At 33.1% G+C, this 6981-nt stretch overlaps 1 pseudogene across 1 annotated transcript; it reads right to left on the bottom strand.

Moving 5' to 3' along the window:
• Positions 1–1440: 1440 nt before the first annotated feature.
• LOC143565837 (short-chain dehydrogenase/reductase 1-like) lies at positions 1441–4410 on the bottom strand (annotated as a pseudogene). Its single transcript, XR_013141137.1, has 5 exons — positions 4388–4410; positions 4036–4279; positions 3822–3890; positions 1968–2154; positions 1441–1877 (listed from the first exon to the last, which is right to left on the bottom strand). The product of XR_013141137.1 is annotated as a short-chain dehydrogenase/reductase 1-like (transcript).
• Positions 4411–6981: the final 2571 nt, after the last annotated feature.

Raw genomic sequence — 6981 nt, 5'->3', positions numbered from 1 at the left:
CCTCCATTTGAGAATAAACCCTCTCGATGATCCTAAAATTGAAAATTCACAAGCTATGGGTCGGGCTGCGGGTATGGCTATCTTAAACGGGTAGAATAAAAACATTTTAAAACCCCAATTCTATTCGTCTGATTCTTATCTCCCAGCACGTCTCCATCTCCGCCTTAGTTTGTTCATCTTAACAAAGACACTGTTGTTCACACCAAAAGATCCGTTGTACCACCAGCAACTAAGGTTTGTCGATTAAAGTCTATTTTAAATTACTAAATTAAAATAAGGCTGATCCTTTTAAATAACTATTATTGTTCATGAACTCCATAATAAATATATTAAGATCAAAAGTTAAAGCTTTAAGTTAACATGTTTTCGCAGGCTACCTTTTTTTTCCGTTTGTTCTCTCGTTTTACATGTATGATTGTGAGGTTGTGACAATGAGATAGTAATAAATATAAGGCAAATTAATAATTCTAACTTTTATGTATTGGCCGATAATAATCCCAACTTTAAAAATCACTACAAGCGGTCCCAACTTTCAACTATTTTGTCTCAATGGACCTCCGTTAAAAAACACTTAACGCCGTTAAGTTTTTTCCAAGTTTCAAATCGATGTTTTAGAGCTTTTGATCGGACGAACCATATGATTCGATCGATATAAAACTTATCTCTAAACGGTAAAGAAGATGGATATTGTGTGTGTGATGGTGTTGTATAGAATACAGAGGGAGAGAAAAGAGGAAAGAGAAAATTTAATTAAAAGAAATGTGATTAAAAGAAAAGAGAAAATAAATAAAAATAAAGGAAATTATCAAAGTACACCTGGTTTAACGGAAAAAATAGACGAGGTTAAAAAAAAGTACTATAATTGCAAGTTTTAGAAAACTAAAGTAGCCATTTGCAAAAAAATTCAAAAACGATACTAAAGTTGCGTAATTGAACAAACCACATGTACTAAAATGGCACTTAACTCTTTTCCTAAATATAATAAAGGACAAGAGTAACTCAAATTTTCAAAGGGATACATGTAAAAGAAGAGGATATTTGGGATTGAGTTTGAAAAATGCTTATTGACTTATAGGCTTTTTCAAAAAGCCATTTTGAAAAGCTAGGATTTGGGGCTTTTGAAAATTGCTTTTCAACCCTTTCAAAAATCTAAAATAAGAAAAATTTTTGTGATTGCCAAACACATTTTAATTTATTCGCTTTTTGAAACACCAATAAGCCAATAAACATTTTTCAAACTCAATCCCAAACATGCTCGAACTATAATAAAAATAGAAGCAACTTTGTATGATCTAATAATGTTATTTTGTATATGTAAGTGTATGTGCGTACGATATGATAGTGTATGATGTTCGTTAATCTTTAACTTTATTAACTATCACCATTTTTTATTTATTAAGTCAAGATTCATATAACAAACTGAAGATAAATATAGAAGCAACTTCATTACACACATCATTCCCCATGATATAATGCTTCTATATAACTGGCATACTCGACGAAAACGGAGCTATTTGTGTCTGATTGAAGTATACGCCAGAAGGCCCGTTATCTGGCAATAAAGCAGCTGCCGCCGGACCTTTAGCACCTTGTTCCACTGTAATAAGTCCGGTTTGAGATGTCATATCCGTCACAACATACCCTGGATGCACACAGTTCACAAGAATACTCTTATACTTTCTTGCCAACAACCTTGTGTAAGCATTAAGAGCAGCTTTTGAAACTTTGTAAGCAGAGACTGTTAACAGCCATCCATTCTCCTGCAACTTACCAGTCTTAAAATCGCTCAAAAACCACTGGATTATCTCATCGATTCTCTCTTCAGTTAGGTTGTCAACGTCGTGCAACTCTTCTTTCAACTTTTCATTGTGAAACCACTAAAAGTAAGAAAAAACATGAATGGTATGCAAGTTTGTAAATTATATGCGAATTTTCTTTGTTTTTGTGTAAATGAGTCGATTACTTACGTATAAGTCTCCATAGACAGAGCTTACGTTCACAATTCTGGGAGATTTAGAGAGTTGGAGAAGAGGAATAAGCGATTCTGTAACCGCTTTGGTTGCATAGAAATTCGTTTTCACACTTTTCTCCCAATTCATAAGGTTGTTCCATAATATTGGTTAAAAGATGCGCCTTTTCATCGAGAACTTGTAACTAATCCGACACATAACCACATCACATTATAAGGTGAATCACATGTATAAACTAGAAGTCATGATCTGGTTCAACAACTGAGTTTGGAAAAAAATATATATATGCTAAATTGTTAATTACAATTTCAAAATGGCAAGCCAAACCGACTGGGTTAGCTGGCTGAGGGTCTGGCACAACCCGTGAAAATGGTTCGGTTAGATCGTTTGAACTAGCTTTTAGTTCAAAGTTGCAAGATTGTTTATAAACATGATGAAGAGATTTAAGCATATTATACATATACATGAATGCAATCAACATATTCTAAAAGTTGAAACAAAACAATAAAGGCAACCAATTGTACAAATTTCAAACCGTGAACCAATTTGTTAAACCCGATTTTAAACCATAAACCATGAATCGGCTCGGTTTAAGAAAGGTAAAGTATTGGCTCGGTTTACAGAATTACAGAGTCAGTTTTTGTTCTTTAAACCTTTATAAATATTTGTTTTTTCTAACGACGAATGTTATCTTTATTATTGCTTACACTAATAAATCTAATTTACTCCCTTGCCAATTTGTTCTTTTTTTGGTTTAAATTTCAAGGAGAGTTAAATATATATCATTAGGTATATTGGTTTTAAATAATCTTAACTATTACCTTTTGGTCGCTGCCGGTTTTAACTAACTAAATGTCTTATTACGGTACCACATTTTAACATGTTTGCTTCCAATGATCCATGACTAATGGAACCGTAACTTCGTTAGTCTATGGTCGCTAGAAAAAAGTTTTTGAATGGAATCCTTTTTTTTTTCGACCGAAAAACTCAACTATTTCGCCCCAAACATCTTTGAAACCTTAGATCAGACCTTTAGGAATTTTTTTTAGCATATAAGCCCAATTATAGAGGTCGTCAGAAGTTTTCAGCCCGGAAGCTCCTTTTTCAGGTTGAAACCGTGTGGTGGTGTTTCGATAGTGGTTGTCAGCGGTGGTGGTGGTTAACGCTGGTGTTCAAGTGGTGGTGGTGGTGTTTAGGCAGTGGTTGTCGGTCGGCTGCCGTGGTGGTTGTGATAGTATTCAGGTTGAGTTTTCCGGCAAAAAGCGTTTATCTAGCGGCAAGAGACTAACGGGGTTACGCTTCCGTTAGTCATTGATCATTTGAAGCAAACATTCTAAAATGTGAGACTGTCACAAACTATTTTATTTTTATCGAGATTAACAACGACGAAAAGTTGATAGTTGGGACTATTTAAAACAAATATACTGTATTATTATATTATTATGAAGTTTGATTCATAAAATATTAATAGATATACATATTAAAGTGAATTGTTTTTATCGCAACAACCAACCGACAACATATGATGTTTGCTGCAGGGTCAAAAGGTGGGACCCACCATGAAATAAATGTTTTTGCAATAAGACAATTACAAAGATAAGAAAATATTGTAATAAGACAATTACAAATTTAAACATATCAAAATATTTTGTGTACATGGTGGTGTCATTCATCACGGGTGAAGATTCGAGTCTCATAGTAAACATTTGTATATCTTTACGAATACGATTAAGAGTGTGTGAGTTAATTGTTTCAAATAAAAAAAATATATGTGAAAATATTTTTAATGATGTAGTTATGTTTGAAATAATATAACGACATGGTTAATAATACTCATATAAAAACACTTACAAATCCTCCTCCGGCTGCAAATTCTTTTTCATGTATGATAAGTAATCCAAGTTCTGCTGCATTATTGATCTGCAAAATTTTTAAAAAGTTTTGAGTTAAAATGATATCCTAAACACTTTCTTATAATAATTTACAACCATAAATGTAAAATCCATTATCTAATGCTTTAAAATGTAAAAAAGTTTAAAAATATCTAAGCATGGGTTTTGCTAACCAAGATATCAAGCTTTCCAAAGCGTGTTTGGACAAATTTGGTTAAACATTCGATACTTGACGAATCATTAATGTCTAGTTGATGGAAAATCACGTTTGAAAGTCCGGAAACATTGAGTTTCTCCACAGCTTCTTCCCCGTGACTTTGATTTCTAGATGTTAATATGACCTTTACTCCAGTTAAAGCAAGCTGACGACATATTTCGAGTCCAATTCCTCTGCTTCCTCCTGTAACTATTGCACATCTGGATTAAAAAATAAAAAAAACAAAATTCGTGAGCATGCTATTAACTTTATTAAGTTTCGAATAAAATATGATCAAGATTTGATAGTGATGGATGAAACTAAGATACCTTTGCTCCTCCATTGGCAAATAGGAAGTAGATTTTGAGATATTGAGAAGTAAGCAACCTCTCCTTTTAATATCAAATTTAATAATAAATAATATATGTTTTCATGGGGGTAGTTCCGTATGAAGCTTCTCCTACCACCTAAACACATGTACCGTGCATTTATATCATGATGTACAAATACAACGACAAAAACGTTGGTTATAATAAAGTACTAGTCGAGTGCACGCATGATGTAGCGGAAATAATATTTTAAGATTGTTAGTGAGCCAAGGTTAGCTTGAATCGAACTTTACTCCAAGCCGACTCAGGCTAGCTCCAAATTAAAGGTGAAATCTTAAAGTTGAGTTCATCATGATTATTTTGATATTTATATAACTTTAGTACTATTAATCATATTGTTGTAAAATATATAAAATGAATAAAAAAAGAATAAAGTTAAGTAATATTTAGATATATATGAGGGGCCAAAGTTGTATATTAAATAGTGGAATATATTGATAAGTGGAAACTTTTTTAATTATAACAAGTTTATTTATGTTTTTTATCAAATAGATAAAAGGTCAGATATGCAATTAATTGAATGAAATTATATACATTTATCATTTGAAAACTTGTACATTCATGTATATATTCATGTAGTAAAACTTGTACATTTCAAACCGTCTATTTGATTTGAAAAAAATTTATATTTGAATGTTGACAAAAATAAGCCTGCTTAAATGGGTATGCTCGGATTTTTTTAATCATATTTTTGTAAAACATATAAAATCAAAATAAAAAAAAGGATATAGCTGAGTTAAAAGTGGGTAAATATGAGAGGTCAAAGTTGTAAGTATTTCTTAAATTAACAAAATTTGAGTGAAGTTGAGGTACCATAATTGTAATTATATTTGTTGAAATCAAATGAGCGTGGGTGGATTATGTTTAAAAGACCATTTTATCCCTTTATACACATGCACCTTCTGCATTAGAAATTATAAAACCCTTAAAACAAATGTTTTAATTTGCCTTTTACTTATGTATTATATATAGTGACGAAGCTTGGGCTTATTGAAATGGGTGACCGACATCACAGAAAAATATTTTAGAAGCGTTTGGACTCAATACCTATAAAAATTTTCGAATAAAATCGTGAAAATTTACATTACTAAGCGAAAAAACGAAGATGACACATAACACCCCGAGTCGCTCATAACCTTCCCATGGCATGTGTTATCCTATAGAGTGGTTTACTTAGGTTTTCATCTCTCTCTTTTTTGTTAAAACTGTATCTTATCATATCATATACAAAAGGTTTGTTAGATTTAGATAATCCTAATTATTAACTATTTTCCGTCACCGGTTCCAAGTAATGAAATGTTTGTTGGCGGCCAGCCCACCAATGAACATATTTTCGTGTTCCACCGATAGACATTAACTAATAGAATCCTAACGTTGTTAGTTCCGGTAGCCGGAAAAACGTTTTTGGCCAAAAAAACTAAGCCTTTTCGTCCTAAACCTCTTTGTAACCTTAGATCAAATCTTTAATTTTTTTTTCTAGTAAACACCTCCGTTATTAAGGTCGTCAGAATCCTAAAGCCACCGTCAAAGTCAGATGATGGTGCTCAAGTGGTGGTGGTGTTTAGGTGATGAATGTCAGCATTGGTGTTCAAGCGCTAGTGGTTGATTGGTGGTGAGTAAGTTGGTGGTCAGTGGTAACGTTCAAATGGTGGTGGTGGTGATGTTTAGGGTGAGTTTTCCAGCGGAAAATGGTTGAGTTTTTCGGGCAAAAACGTTATTCCGTCGTCAGGGTCCACTGGTGGAAAATATGTTAAAAGATGAGAACTAGCAAATATTTTGTTAATTGTGACTTGTGACTGGTGATGATGACCAATAGTTGATAGTTGAGACTATTTAAATTCAATAAACCTATACAAAAGCATATAAATCTTTATGGTATGACAATATGCAACAGTGCCGGCCCAATGGTTTTAATAAGCCAAGCTAGGGCTTGGGGCTCCAAACAACAAAAGCCCCCATTTCATTAACATGTTCTATAAATACTAGGGTTTTTTTTTTCCTGCAACATTAATGTTTAATAAGTTAAAAGGCCAAGAATTTAGACCGTGAACCTGATACAGGTGCCAAAACTAAAATTGCAATTAATCATCCATGAAAATAAGTTGCAATTAGTCATATGTCTAATTAAATTGCAATTAATTGAATTTGGAAATAAATGAAAATTGGAATAGGCAACTTTCCCAATTGCCTTCTAATTAAATTCCGGAAAATTTCTTAAAATGACCCATTAATAAAATGAGATTCCAAATTTGTCTTTTCAAATTCAAATTTCTAGTTTTGTCGCATATGTATCTCGTCGCCATCGACATGTTAAGGAATATCGACGACGTGTTACTAAATGAGTCGGAGAATGACACGTGGCCGGAATAGGTCGTCTACGAGGTGTTCTCTAGCCCATTTCATCGTAGACGATATGTTATACATGCTCTTGTTCACGACGTCAATGCCGGCTGCCATACCTGACACCCGTGTTCACATCGCCGTTGACGGCTTAATCTCATGGCTGGCGACTTGTTGACAAATTGGAGAAATGG

This window comes from Bidens hawaiensis, unplaced genomic scaffold (assembly GCF_021521415.1).
Source record: "Bidens hawaiensis isolate Kalapana, Puna unplaced genomic scaffold, B.hawaiensis_p1.1 tig00022546_1, whole genome shotgun sequence".
NCBI lineage: Eukaryota > Viridiplantae > Streptophyta > Magnoliopsida > Asterales > Asteraceae > Bidens > Bidens hawaiensis.
This window is presented reverse-complemented; position numbering and strand designations above follow the sequence as displayed.